The sequence below is a fragment of the Pseudomyrmex gracilis genome, unplaced genomic scaffold (assembly GCF_002006095.1).
Source record: "Pseudomyrmex gracilis isolate BER0280 unplaced genomic scaffold, ASM200609v1 scaffold_153, whole genome shotgun sequence".
NCBI lineage: Eukaryota > Metazoa > Arthropoda > Insecta > Hymenoptera > Formicidae > Pseudomyrmex > Pseudomyrmex gracilis.
The window spans coordinates 40,322-56,388 of record NW_018020737.1 but is presented as its reverse complement, the minus strand read 5'-3'; the positions used below and the strand labels follow the sequence as shown (position 1 = coordinate 56,388).

General features: G+C 41.5%; 1 protein-coding gene across 1 annotated transcript in view; it reads right to left on the bottom strand.

The window, feature by feature from the left end:
* The window catches only part of LOC109857270 (semaphorin-1A-like), a 193,181-nt gene that overhangs the window by 155,260 nt on the left and 21,854 nt on the right, over positions 1 to 16,067 (bottom strand). The window lies entirely within an intron of this gene.

Here is a 16,067-nt window from a genome sequence, read left to right as displayed (position 1 = left end):
GTTTTATCGTAATTCCATGCGCAAATTTTTTAATTTAAATCTGTTGAATAACGCGTAATTGCAAATCAAAGAATTTTAAATGCCACCATTATTTTTAAAGAAAAAGTGTTTTATAAAAAGTTTTGTAACAATAAATAAGTTTCAAACCAAATCCGTTTTTTTTTTCTTCGAAGAAAACAAGAATGTCTCAAAAACAAGAAAATTTTATTTTCTCGACAAAAAAGTTATATTTTTTTGTACTATTTAATATTAAATATATTAAATTCCCCAATTAATAAATAATGGCTGTAAAAGACGAAAGATATTCCATATTGCAAGACTGTGACTATTTCAAAAAAACGTGTCAGAGTCTAAATTTTTCTTTTCCGGTGGCGTGACACTGCTGTGTCCTAGGAAAAGAAATGTAAGGAAATAATAATTTAAGAAACTACAAAACAACAAAGACATCGTGAAGATATTTTGACCTGCGATCCTTCGCTATTTGGATCGGAACCTACGTGTAAGAGACCACAAACTTCTTTCGATCGTGTTTTCATTTTTTACAGACGTGACGACGCAAAAATACGTGCGAGAACGTGTATTTTTACTTGTTCAACCGCGGAGTATCGTATGAATTTTTTTTTTTTAATATATAGATTCCGATCGAATGACAATAGCTTCAAATTAAAATTTCAAATAGTCGTGAAAGAATATATATATTCGCGTTATTATCGCGTTGTCGTGTGTGCGCTCGCAGAGAACCTCCACGAGAATATATTACTTCGAGAAGATTGGGTTCGCCCGCGCGTATTGCGCAGTATGGTACGTACGACGACGTGTACTACTCCAAATTGAACGCATGTATTCTTTTACAGAAGGGCGGAAAAAGAAGAGAAACGAAAAGAAAACAAGTCTTTTGTCCTCTTTTCGCGCTGAACTTATATATGCATATCTCCTTGTAGAAGAAAACTACTACCTGGAATAAGTAAGGGAAAGCGAAGGAAGGATAAAAGGCTAACGAAGGAACGGGAAAGCGCGTGGAAGGGAGGGAGAGTCCCGGGTCGACCACCGACTTGCAACGACGACGACGACGACGACGATGAAGAAGACGACTATGTTATGCATTATGCAGAGAGGTCGCCAGCTCGAGTTTCTATTTGTCCTGGGGCCGTGTACCGCCGTCTACCGCCTCGAATACGTTCAAGATTAAACGTGCCATCGAATATGTATATTCACGTAACACATAAGGTGTTCACGAAACGCACAACCGAAAATTTCGACAGCTATTTTGTATCCTTGAGCGCGGTTGGTTATGTAAACAGAGAAAAAAAAAGATGTATCTGTGCGTACGACAAGTGCTCCTCTCTCATCGATCTTTTCGATTCGAAACTCGTTCTCGTTCAAAACTCGCTTGAGAAAAATACATTTTTCAACATTATTTGTGATTATTTATTACAAACAAGAAGATTATCTATCTTGCGACAATGATCGTTGTTCATATTTTCGATGTTTTGATCCAAGAAACGTTGATAAAATAGTAAACAAATAACACGACTGAGAAGTAATCTCGAAAAGTGACGGATATTGATTACATTGTATGTGTGTCGCGCATTCAACTAGTTACTTGCCTGTTATCGAATACATCGAAACGAGCGCTTGACAATTTCGTTGTTGACGTGACGATCCAAATGTCGTGAATAACAATCGCAGGACACGTCGATCGAGTGTTAACGATGCGAATTACGTGCGCGAATGTCAAAGACGAAGCGAGCGATATTTTACCAACACAATAGACACTAATACCGATTAGACACACCGAGGATAACACAGATTGTTATCACGAGTCGAGTGGACTTAACACTCCAAAATTTATCGCTTCCTGAACTTTGCAGGTGGAATTTACTTAAGACGGGAAAAAAACAAGCGCGTACGCGGAAAGATCAAGTTACAGACTGATCCCCGCTCGACGTTAAGTTTGCCGAATTTGAAAAAGTGTCATGTGACGGACCCGAGCGTCTCCGAAGATCCCCGACTTACGGCGAGCGGCGCGCTACGTGTTTTTGATTCCTCTAATATCAATCACTTTTATTTGCGTTATTGGTCGGAAAATCTGTTTAAATGATTCTTCCAGTAAAAAATAACTTAAGTTAAAAAAGTTAATATAATACTTAATGTCAAATAAATTTGTGTAAAACTCACACTTAATTATTATTATATGTTAGAAATTTGAGAAAAATTTTTTTTCTCTGTAACTTTCGGAGAAATAATACAGCTGCGCGCGTTTATCTCGAACACCGAGTACATTCGGCAACCTTCGCAAATGTCTGAAGCGAAATTATCATTCTGTACTACAGAAGCAGGAGACTGCGTGTTCGTTCTTCTTCGATTCTATAAATTCACCCAGGTAAACGGGAGGGAGAGAGAGAGAGAGAGAGAGTACAAGGATCCTAATATGCAGTCGGTGAGTCGGTTAAATCCCAATTTGCTCGCGCGCGAGGTTTGTAAAGCGGCGGCACAATGCTGCCCGTATTCGCGGGCGAAGGGCGTTAATCAGAATCGACGATAGTTCCGTATAATGCTATTAAAGTATTAATTAATCTCGGCGTGTGATTGATCGCTTTCTGATGCGACAATGTGCCGCATTGTTGCTCGACATCCGGCGGCGAACGGATCATAAATTCACGATCACCTCGTCGGCGACGCGCGGCTGCGCGCGATTCTTCGCGCCCGCGGATCCATGTATATGAATCACGATCTCGTGCGCGCGACACGAGAATAAGAAGAAAAAACAAAAGAAAAAAAAATGTCCCGAGACGTCGCGGTATCTCGTGTTCGCCCGTAATGTTTGCAAGAGCCCAAGAGCACACGCCTCGCTAGGCGTGGCTTGCCCTACTTTCGTAAGATACGAGAGAGAGACGAGTTGCAGATCGAGAGTCACTTCCCTCTTGCCGCAGCGCGCGCGCGGCGTCTCTCTCTCTCCGCGAGAGAGCCGCTTTTCGATTCCCGCACGAGGGTATACAGAGTGCACCGAAAACGAGACTTTCTCTTACATCGAGACGGATGTTCCGTTGCGCGCGTTTTACAAACAACGGGAAAGCACTCAAGATCTCCTCTCCCCTCTTTTCCTCTCGAATGCTCCGTTGATGCGGAGAGAAAGAGATCTAATTTTCCGAGTACCATACGGGAGAGATCTCAACCAGCTAGGTTGAATCCCAAGAACGACTGTGTGCGCGATTGCGACTCTAATTTCGGGAACGCGAGATTATCATATCCATCGTGCGGAAACGGCACTCCAAGGACATGAATTCGCTCAAATTTGTGGGTTATGTAAATATCTCGGCGGATATCTAGACGGAACGCGGTCTGTGATAAAAGTTACACGTATTTCTCGCGTGCTTTGAAAAGTGGAGAGGAGACTGTGATGGCTTTTACGTAACTGACTGAATATTTTAATTGCAATTTTGTATTACTTATATTTCGGAGTTTACTGGCGAAAATGTCCTGAATATTTTACAATTTTTAATCTATTATTAATTATATTTAGTAATTTTAATGCATGCTTATAATAATATATTATCGTGTTTTTATATATATACATATATAGTTTTGTAGTGAAAATTTTATTACACAATTTTGGAAAATGATTTTTCATAGAAAAACTTGTTTTTTGCGAATAAATCGTTAGGTCAAATTAATTAAATTCTTGACTTGAAAATGTTTTCGAAATTTTATAATTAATATTTCGTTCGCGTGTGCGCACGAGCAAAATTTTTTCTATGATATTTCTACATAATTTTATCGCTGAAAGAGAGCGAAAGAGAGAGAGAGAGAGAGAGAGAGAGAGAGAGAGAAATTGAAACGCAAATTTGACTCCCGCTTTGCGCTTGTGATCGCAATTGCTTATTCCTACGTAATTAATTGTTCTGTCCATTTGATTACCGCGTCATTATTTCGTATTATATTCTTGACAATAACATAATTTACAAAGTACCCGGGTAAACACGTTCAATTCTGTTAGACAGATGATTATTGTAAACAGTCATGAGGTATTGATAAACAACAGCATACACAATCCACTATTCAGTCAAACAATTATTCGTTAAATAATCTCGCGGTACCTCGACAACCGACGCAGTACATCGATTCGCGGTAATCCCCCATGTTCGCAATTTAATCGAGGTAAAATTTGTTCTTTCATTTTTCCGCGAAATTGCCGGACTACGTATAACGCGGCGGCGAACGGGAAAAGCAGGTTGGTCCTCCTCAAAAGCTCCGCCATCAAATTTTGAGTACGTCACGTTCGCGTGAAAAAATAAACCGAGTGAAGCACTGTCGAAGATTTACGGGTAACACCGGAGGAAATAAAACTAAAAAAACTAAACTAAAAAAAAAAAAAAAAAAAAAAAAAAAAAAAAAAAAAAAAAAAATCGAAAGAAATAAAGTACCCGAGGCTCGGAAATGCGCCTTGAAAGGGCGCACCGAGACGGCAGGTAACGGGAGAGAAACGGCGGAAAAGCAAGCCATGAAGGGGCGTAGCCCCTCTCATGGGTAAAACTTTGACCAACACACCGCTGGAAAGGGAAGAGAACGTGAGCGCCGAGCAGCAACTACTGCTATGCTGGCTGCTGCTGCAGCTGCAGCAGCAGCAGCAGGAGCCCAAGTCTAATTATCCATGCGCTTTGTGCGTGTACCGGAGCTCCAACAAGAGCAACGGCAATGGCACAAATGGCGGTACGAGCGTGATTGCTCGGACGGTAGTAGATAGTTCCAACGCGATTGCTCTCCGTTCAACAAGCTGGCGATCAAAGTAAAAACAGCGCGCGGCCAAGCCATCTCTCCTCGCCCTCTTGCGCGCGCGAATCGTTTCCCGCTGAAATCCTAGACAGAAAATTCGACAGCTGAAATCCTAAAGGATTCCGCACGCCGTTCGTTTGTTTGTTTTTATTTAGTTTCGGGCTCTGCAACTCTGAAGCGGCGCGGCGCGTGCGCCTCGTCGTCGTTTCTATTTTCGCACATTTCGACGGAATTTTTCCTGGAACGCGAAAATCGACGCGACATTCCTCCGCGAAAAGTGAAGTAACTGTTTTCGGGATGCGGATTTTTAAGAGAAAAAGAGAGATTGCGTTTCGACGAAAACAATGTTCGCGGACGCGCGCGCCAAAGTAATGGGTTTTCATTCTCTGCAAATTTCGAATTTAATGTCGTTGATTTAAAAAATTCCCGAAGACGTTCATTTACCTTCACGCACATAAAAAGAGAAAATGATTATCTCTCTCCCTCTATCAGCGCGAGAGAAGAGTTTCCTCGCGAAGAGAAATTTTGGTGTCGTCATTCGCCAAAAACGCTTATTTACTTGGTATATTTTCTCATCCTCCGGCGCGTGTTCTCATCTTCTTATCTGTTCTCGTCTCATAACCCCGATCTATCTCGCAGTCGGAGTCTAGTACTTCTACCCGGGTTTTTCCGCTTTCGACGAATTTTCACGTTCGCAGAAATTGCTACTTCCGATTTGGACGGGTCGTCGGTAGAGTGGAAAAGTTTCTTTTCATTCTCGGTGCTCCTTTCGGAGCGCGCTAAAAAGGACGGAGGGTGACATCGAGAAAGAAATGTCGGTGGATCGGGGCGAGAGAGAGAGAAAGAGAGAGAAAGAGAGAGAGAGAGAGAAAGAGTACAAACTCCGGAACGTACGATGTCGAATGCGGGATAATAATCTACATAAAGTTAATTCTCGCGTGACCGGAAACTCCAAGACGCGGTTCAGATCTTGCTAAATTCGTATTGGTATTCCGAAAATGCAAATCGCTCTTAATTCGTAACTTCCACATTGTAGTAACTCGCGCGCGCAGCAGTATTGGGAGTTTGATTTATTCAGCAGACAAGTTGCTTTTATAAACGTGCACGGCAGTGTGTTACGAACTTCGCTGAATTCGAGGTTCTACATAGTATAGCCAACCAATTCTTCTTAAATTAAAACACGTAAAACCGAATGGAAAAAAAAAAAAAAAGATACCACGTATTATAAAATAACGTAAAAGCTGATAAAGCTTTTTTATACCGAGTTTCTGTTTAACGATATCGTCGTGGAGCTCTCGCCCGTCTTTGTCACGAAAAAAACAAGCTCTTTCGCAGAGCTGTTCCAACGACCCCTTCTTCATTGGCTAGAGCCCAAGCCGTCGTAAGCCGCTAGTTATGTAACTCGCGATATCTTCCGGTAGATTTTTTTTCCCCGCTTTAATTTACATGAAGCATCGCACGCAGAATGTAAAAATTGTCATTAGTGGTGAAAATAACACAAAGCGGTATGCTTAAAGTTATTAAAAATATATTCACGAGTCGCGCGGAAAATAATATAATTAGCGGCGTTGAAATTTTCATCGAAAAGAGAAGACTCGAAATCATCCAGAAGCACAACGCTGTTTAATAAGTAGAGCGTGTTCATGTATTATTGTCAATCTAACGCAATTATATTTGAAATTACATTTTCAACCAAAAGTAATTCTAACTCTCTCTCTCTCTCTCTCTCTCTCTTGAGAAATTAATTAAAAATACCATTTCTTGATCTATTTTATGCGCGTTTAAATCTTAAAGAGTATAGACATATACGTAATTAAAATATATGTGTATATATGCTTATATATTTAAAAATATTCTCATTTAATTTTCAATTTAATGTGTGCCGAAAAAAAAAATCGATTTAGTTACATGAAAGAAATTTCCTTTTTTCTCTTATTATCGATACTCTTTTCTCTGGTTCTCAAAGAGAGACATCTCGCATATTTTTTAAATCTTATTTCGTATTCCAATCTCCTTCTTTATTCCGTGCATGCTGACTACGGGCCTTCTTTCGGTACAACCGTCAAAGTATCAGTCGATATCGTCAGCCATTGTGCATTTTGTACGCTTGGATGTGCACAAGTTCGAATTCACTACAGATTCAGTCCGTTTGCCTCGCGTACCAAAGAAAGGTAGTTATCCTTTCCAATTATATTCCTCGCCAGTCTTCTATCGCCGCGCTCGATCATGCATTAATACAGAAATCAAATAACAAAAAAACGAAACGGACTTTTATTCTTGTGTAAAAAAAAATCATATTAAAGCATTAAATATTGCAACAGGACACAGATTGTGGAAATTACGCTGTGCGCGAAAAAAATGTAACAATCCTAGCAGAAAAAACGTGTAATTGTAAATAATCACAATTGATATTGATTCTCTTGATATTGATTGCTGCCGCTTTTATCTCGACACTGATTGGACGTTTTTCGGATGTGGTTCTTCTTGATTCATGTCGTACGAATCAAAAGAGGCACGGTAGTATTCTAGAACTCTCTTCTACGCAAAATTCATTGAGAAGTGAGAAGATTTTCGTGGGGCAATATCTCAAGAACAATTGAACCAATCAATTTCGTTTTAGTCTCAATCAGAACGAAACACTAAAACCAAGTATTCTTGCGTTTTTTTTTTTTTGTTTCTGCTTCTGATCTGGAGATATGCGACGATAAAGTTTCAAAGTGAGAAATTCACGTTCTTAGAAACGTCATTATTATTATAATGCGACCAAAATGTATGCATGTGTGCTTGCTAGCAGCATACATGTACGAGCGCGTTGAAAGAAGAAAAAAAAGATGGAAAGTTAGAGAAGAAAAGAGAGTTTCACACACACGTATCTTCGATTACCGGAAATAATCCAATCAGCGTCGTATTAAAAGTATACTTCTATTCGAACGTCACCGTTATACACTTATAATAAAAAAAACCATCGTTTTTATTGAGTCACGTGACATATAGTATTAAACCATATCATATTAAGTCACGTGACACTGAGAAAAAAACAACACGTGCCTAAAGACTTTATTTCAGTCACGTGTCTTTAAAAACGTGACTTAAAGTAAAGTCGCGTGACTTCAGTCACGTGTTGATTTTCCTTTTTTTTCACTACTTTTCGAGTTTGATTTTCATGTTATTTTTGACATCTCTCATACGTGTATTATAAGACGGTTTGTAAGACGTATATACTTGCTGTCGTCGCAATGACAGGTTCACTAACACAACGCGTTTTAAAATAAAGACAATAACAGCGTGCGCGTAGCACTGTTGTGCTAGTAATCTGTAAAAAAAATGTAATAATAATCTGTCATTTTTCTAACCAATTGGCATTGACGATGCGACCTTATCGTTAACTTTCGACAAGAAGAAAAAATCATTATTCTCGTTCCGAATTCCGTCACGAAAACGTAACAGATTGCGGAACCAAAAAAAAAAAAAAAAAAAAAAAAACGGAAGGAAAAAGACAGTGAGGAGCGAAAACGTGGAAGAAGATAAGTCTAGCAGAGAGTTGAAAGCACCGGGCAAAAGGGAGCAAAAGATATCCGCGACAGAGCGGATGAATGAGACTAGCGGCCTTTGAGCCGGCAGGTAAGCAATGATTAATAAGTAACGTCGATCTCGTTCAAAGTGCGGTTGTAGCGCGCCGTCGGAGAAGCGCGCAAGGCGGCGCCATCACGGAAAGTTCTGCAGTAACAACCACCAACGCAAATAGAATATTTCGCGAAATAAATGAGTCGTGATTATTCGCGAGGAAACAGCAAATCTGGGACAGCAGACGATTCTCGCGGATGAATATTCTATACTTCTATCAAGTTTATGCCTTCTCTCCTTGATGGAGTCTATTACATAACTGAGCGCTGTGTTTATGCTTTAATTGCTTGCTTACTGCTTACAGAGTACAACCAGACGAAATAATGCATGAGCGTTTAACGAAGAGAAATTCGTTAATGGAAGAACACGATCATCTCAATTCTAACATACTACGAATAAAGAAAATGCAATAAAAAAATGTTTGTACGCGCCATAAATAAAACGTATTCACTTGTGGAAAAAAAAAAAGAAACTTGTATGTTGTTCGTGTTGTTATTGAAAAATTATGTGGTCTGAAATTGGTCGAGTTTCTTCGTTTTCGCTGCGATTGTTTACGCTCCAGAGACGTTTTGATTTCACCGTCTCAAATCTCTCCCCGGGCTTTGAAGTCTTTGAGATTCGTGGCAATTCAAAGTACAACGTAAAGTTTGCCGAGACCTTTTTGCGGAAATGCGTCTGGCATGAAGTTTTCCCGAAGTGGAACAAGGAAAACCATCTTGCATGATCTCATCCGGAGATCAATAATCTAATAATCGCGAGAGAGTTTGACCGCATATTCGCGAATTACGCCATGTTTGTGGAATATAACGTGAGTTTATTAACTTGCCTTTGTACGTTCTCTTCGCGTGTTTAATTTTGCAGATATTTGTTCCTTCTCTTTTAACGATTTTAAAGCGATCTCGTCTGCAACGTGCAATTTGCATGAAGCCATTCCTAGCGAATACGTTATATTGTTAACGACGAAACTGAACAGTGAAGTGTAATAAATCTTATACATATATATCTGATACAGAAAAAACGTGTACGTATCTCAAAACGTATTAATAATTCCATTATCTCTCGCGTAAATCCAGAATTAAATTCCGCAGACCATCGTCGAGAGAAAATAATAAAATGTCAAGTAAATAAAATGAAATCGATGAACATATAATGTGGCAGCGCCAGAAATACAATATAACACGCACACAGGTTTCAGATGTAATATATATATAATAATATACAGTACAAACAGTTTTATTGTTCGTTTCCTTCGGTTAATATTTATTTTCTTCTAAAAAACACGACCATTTCAACTGGGGTCTGTAATATAATAAAGACGTAAATATGCCGCGCGATAAATATTTCAGAAGCCATCGCGTAATAAAACGCTCGGTGATTTGATAAATCACTCGCGTTAAGAACTGTGAAAACGAGAGAAAACTCGACTCAATTGTCGAAATTTGTTTTTTCGATAAGTCTGAAAAATATGTATGTTAAAAACGGGATCACAGAGTGCAATAACCGCAGGTATGTGTCCCGGCACATAGTTGTCTCATGCTGCTTCAGGATCTCGTCGTAATAAAACGCGGCTTCTTTCAAGTCCTCGTTTGTTTGTGCAAGATTAAGGATCGTAGAAAAGAAGGAGAACCAAATATTCTGACATAAAAAACTTATTACTCTTATGTAAACTCTGTATTTTGCGTCTAAATATAATATTAAAAAAAAAAAAAAGATATTTTCTGTCTGTATAGAAATATTCTACTGTCGGTTTCTTTATATCTTCTCAGAGAAGGAAGTGATATTTTTTATATCCCTAAACACCGGTATTTCCTTTGTCCTTTCGAGCTAGTAAATTATAAATTTCACAGTCGGTGAACCCGGCTTGCGAGAAAACGTGCGCGAGAACGCTCCGATCTCTCGCGGATAAATTGCTACAGCGATTGGCACTCTCGCGTTTTCGCGCGTGGCACATTGAACTCGGAGGAAGGATTCGAAGTCAACCCTCCGTAGCATCGCGCGGTATGTCAGCGCGCGCCGGATAGCGTAGTGCACCTCGAGAGCGCGATGGCAAAGTCAAGAATGCGAGTTGAAAGAGAAAGAGAGAGAGAGAGAGAGCTAAGGAGGATTGCGCTTGTGGCGGGTGATTTGAAGCGGACTCTCTCGTGAATGAATATTCAGAAGCGCGCGAGAACTGCGGGGAACGCGGTCTTCTGTGCCTCGGGTAACCTCTCATGGAAACGGTCAGGTGAAATGGTCCAAATCACGAGAAATGTTGTATTCAGATTTCGCTTCGCGCCGAAGAGCGCGCGAATTACTTCTATTACCGTAGACGTGTGCGATCACGACCGCGATCGCGCGAGTTGCACGTACGGTATGTCGGTGAAAGAATCCCGGTTCGTCGAACGCGGGCAAGTTTTTTTTTGCGTAGGTGCGGTTATTACTACTCGCTTGAAGCTTATCTTCACGACACGCGTCCGTATGTTAAACGCCAGTTAATTAATACAAGAATTCTGTGCGCAACGCGCATATTGTATGTGTCTCGCGTATACGCGACATTGAATTGCATGTATTCAAATTTTTCACTGTTATAAAAATAATTAAAGAACTACGCAAATATTTGTTTACTCTCTAATCTTTGTGTGCCGTTATCTTAGAGATTGTTACAAATTTATGTTTACCAAACTTGTGTGTCCTTGTAAAAAAAACAGTCTCTCTAGGATTTTTAATGCAAAATTATTATTTTATTCTACGCTTTTTTGAGTATAGTTCGTTAGCGTGGCTTTAAATGCGTCATTTGCATACACACGAGAGCAATTTAAAAAAAAAAAAAAAATACACATATATATATATATGTATATATATAGTATACATATAGACGTCTCGTGCTTTCTATTGTTAAACGGCTGGTTGTTAAAATTCTTTGTTAATTTTAATGGTTCCGTTGCAAGCTTGAAATGGACACATTTGTTTCATCAAAAACTACATCATTGCTACAAAGCTACGAGAGAGATTCCAATTATCGTGGAAAATTGCGCATAACTTTGCGGGTGTACGCATCGTGAAAAAAAATACTCTGGTGACCTTTTCATTCTCGACATTGCGACTAAATTACATGTGCGTGCGTTGAACAGATTAGAGATTATTTACCATCGAAATTCGCTTCCACGGCTGTATCATTCCTTTGTAACGGGGCAAATGCCGCCCAGACTGTCGCGTCGCTTTGCGATAATTCTGCGCGGCTTCCAAATGCGAAATCAACACGCGCGCACACACATGCAGCATGCGAACATGTTCCCCCAGCACCTGCGAGCGACGTTTTCGACGACGACGATCCCACAGCGTGAAGAGAGAGAGAGAGAGAGAGAGAGAGAGCCGTTACATCGCCGCTCAAATAATCTCCGTTCCGTGGGCGTTTTACAGCCCGAGTCGTTTTCGCTTGTCGTTAGATCCGCCGTCTCGATGGTGGTGGTGATGGTAGTGGCGCCGAGTGCGCGAGTTGCAGGTTACCTTGCAACTCGAGCTGTAAGTCCTTGCGGCTCGAATAGCAAAGCTACGCTCGGTTAGAAGCTACACGCGCGGCGCGAGACGAAATACGACGGAGAAGCCACGGTGTTTCTAACGTGCGAGAGAAACACGGGGTGGTTCTCTTTGTCTCTCATCTTCCACACGCGAAGATTCCCGCGCGTTCTCCTTCGCGGCGTAAAAACGCGCACGGAGGAGACGTTACTGTAATATTATCGCGAAACTTCATGGAGATTCGCGCGTTGCGCGATATAAAATGTTCGCGAACTCTTCTCCGCGGCCGGATAAACCGACGCGCGTGGCGTTGCAATAAAGAATGTTATCACAGAAGAAACATTTTGAGTTGTGGTTGATAAATCCACGTGGATTTCTACGATTTGATGATACAAAAGATGTATAGAGACTTTTGCGTCCGTTGTAAATTATACAGAGAAGTGTTCGCGCGCGTTTTAAAAGAGGAGCGAATGATGCGGAAGACAAGGTTGAATCGTTAATTTCACGCCGGTCGAAATATTCGCGCTTGTGAGAAGATCGAGATTGTAGTTTATCATGATATTAGCAATTTTTAATAAAAGTTGCGAGCCTGCGGTATACGCGCATTGTTTTATAATCCACATCGTCTTTATCGAGACAATGAGCGAGCGAGAGAGAGAGAGAGAGAGAAAAAGAGAAAGAAGAGAGAGAGAGAGTGAGAGACGAGGGAAATCATTAAAACGGCTGGGTGATATTGCGCGTGCAATAAAAACGAGCGAGCCGCGCGCGCCCGAGGCGCGGAAAAAAACCAGAGGCGCACCGAAAATTTTGTGCAGCCCAAACTGCACACGAGGGAAATTGCCGGATATAATGGACGAATGATAATTTGGTACGCGCGCGATGAATGAGAACGACGGGGGGGCGGGGGGTGGGAGGGACATCAAATTTTTCTCACTTCCGAAATTCGAGGCGCAAAAGAGAGAAAATAGACTCGATCATTCAAGAGAGGATCATCGAACACCTCGTAACAAAGTCTGCTCTCTTTCTTTTTTTTTTTTTTCGACATCATGGGGCGCTCAAATACATCTCGTATTGCGAATAATTCGCAAGAGCAAAGGCTTTGCGCGCGTGAGCGCAAGAGAGAGAGAGAGAGAGAGAGAGAAACGTAACGCTCTCTTGATTTTTCGCCCCGCGGGATCAAGTTCTCGATTCAACGGCGCGGAAGCATCGCGCGGCGAAATACCGCGTGTTCATACCCCGGACCCGGGTTGCACGTGCAGGGGGGGGAAAGAGAGTACACGAAGCTCTATAGCGAGAGGTCCATTTGCGGGCCGCCGGTAATTTCCTCGGGGAAGAATCCCGGCTAGTATACGCGAGAAGCGGGGGGGAGAAAGAGGGAGCGCGTCGTTTGCTCGCGCGATTACACCGCGTATTTCGGAACCCGGGAACCACCGTGCGGCGCCGACCACGTACGTGGGGCTGGTTCACGTGTATAATCGACGCGATTAATAAAGACCGCGCGGTTAACTGTAAAATAGCGCGCCGAGCTCTATTCGTGTTTTCAAGGGAAAAGAGACATTGTGCGAGCATCGTACAAGAACGGAAAGCGGAAAGAGGACGATTACAAACCTTCCAGATTGAACTGCGGATTTTCTCTGATGGTGACCGCGCAACGCCATCAAGTTAATTCTCTCTTGGCTAACAAACAATGCCGATATCTACACGCGCGTGCTCGAGGGAACGCGCAAAGATCTTGCAAACACAAACAAGCACGGAAAAGATTTTTCGCGAATATAACCTTGTGCGCGCGCGCAACTCTCTCCGTAATATACGCTCGCGGATATCAGATTCCATTTTGCCTCTCGCGTCTCCGCGCTATTACCGCTCGTACGTGAGGTCCATACTTTTTCGTCTATAAGAGCGAGAACGCGATTAGCATTAGCATAGAAATTGGCAGTGTGTACTGTCAGTCGAAGGAATGCGTTCTGCGTAAACTTGGCAAGTGTAGTTCGCCGACAATCGTTCCCGAAATTTGAAACTGAAACTATTTTCTCCAAGTATGTATGGGGGAAGACGAGACGCGTCGTAGAAAGCGCGCGACAACTACGACGCTCGTCGACGACGACGGTGGGTTTTGAGTTTTCAATCAATAAGAACTTTCTTCCGCCTTTGAAATGATCGAAAGTTCGCTAAGTGTCGGATTTTAAAGTTGAAGTTTTTCCTTTCGTTAAAAATTTTTCCAATCTCCCATCGCTTTCTCTCTCTCTTTCATTCTGGTTTCTCTCTTTTAAATTGACAATAAGTTGTCAATACGTATAGTTACCTATGTAGTTTTTTTTTTAAATAAAACATCTTATTATTCTCGTTGAAATATAAATTTTAAATTACCTCAAGAACTTTCATCGCGCCCTTTCAAAAAACTCACTCAGAATATATATTACAGAACAGATATCGAAAAGTCGCACGCGCCCTTAAATTATTATCTTCGACAACACATTTCGCGAAGAAAAGTCAAATTGCTTCGGATATATCTAAGAGCGTGTCTGGTATCAGTCAATTCGCGTAACAGATAAGACCAGGCGGTATGGCGTTGATCGAACGATAATACGATTGGACCGCCGTGCTATGGAAGGAGCACGGCTGTTGGAGCGCTCTCTCGAATTTCTGCGTTTCCGCGGAAAAGTCGATGTGATTCTATCCCCCGTCGTCGTCGTCGTCGTCGTCGGTACCGTTTCTTTGCCGTGAAAGAAAGCTATCGAAATCGCGCGCGCAGCTCTCTCAACCCTTTAACGTCATCGTCTTGCGACCTTAGTCTACCTTTTGCTCTCCTTTCTATCCTCCCCCGGCCATCGTCACACTTCGTGTGTGAGAGAGAGTTTTCCCCTTTTGCTCCCGTCTCAGTGCACTCGCGCGCTACAAAATTCATCTTATTGCGACGAGATACGGTGACGACAGATCGATATATCGTCGTCCACGCCGTGAGAGCCCGCAATCCAATAAACGAATGGCGAGAAAATTGCAACCGGCATTGCGATGAAATAAATGAGTATAGAAATAGTTATGTGATGTGTACGAGAGAAAGAGAGAGAGAGAGAAAATCGCAATACCGTGCAGACTGTATGTACACGTGCACCTGAAGCTTCTGCACAAAGCCTCGTATACGAGAGGGTGTCGACCGCAAAGGCGTCGTATGACTTTTAAAAGCCTTCGGCTTCCTGGGACGCATTCAAGTCTTAACCTTTTATAGAACGTCGCCAGCTACTTTGCCGCTCGCTATATTGCTTTACTAAGCTGATTTTCGCATCGCGTGCGACATTTTCTGTACTTCATCCTTCCCTCTCGCCCGAACACACGTTTCTCCATCCCACTCCGACCGATGGAATTTTAACCCCCCCGTGTATTTCGATGAATGTTAATATATATTAGGTCTACCGGAAAGTTCTGTCCGTTTTTAGAATAAAACAAAATACAAATTTTTCTGAATTTTTCAAAAATGAGATATACAAATTGCCCTCACGCTGGCAAGAAATCATTAATAATAATGGCAATTATATTATTTAATAAATATTTATTGACGGTAAGAAAAATTTGTATTTTGTTTTATTCCAAAAACGGACAGAACTTTCCGGTAGATCTAATATATATAAATCTTACCGGACTTTCATTTTCATATTTTTCTGTTATATCGACTTAATCTGCTCGTACATAGATCGCAAAGACAAATGTGATTACTTTTCGCAGAAAAAATGGAAAAGAATTCGTGCGTTAAGAACTTAATTCTTTTCTTGAACCTTCGACCAAGCGGCCGTCCAAGTTTGTTCGGAAGCGGGCGAATTCGCCGTTTCTTACTTATCATTTATCCTTGAGCGAGTGTATAAAGCGAATAAAAAGCAAAACAAAACTTTGGTCTTCCGTATTCTTAAAATCTGTCCTCGCGACTCTTTCGCGCAACTATTTGTACTTGTCTTCGCGAGTTCAACTTTTCCACTTTTCTAGAGTGGTATTTACAGTTTTTCTTGATGACCGTGACACACTACGACCGTTATAGAAATAATAACAGCTGAGATTGTATATGCAAGCTGCGCGCACGACGACGACGACAACGACGACGGCGCTGATATAATGATGTTCGTCGCGCGCGCGAGGCTTCATTTCTTAAGCCGTTCCGCGCCAACGGTACTTACGACAACCGCACG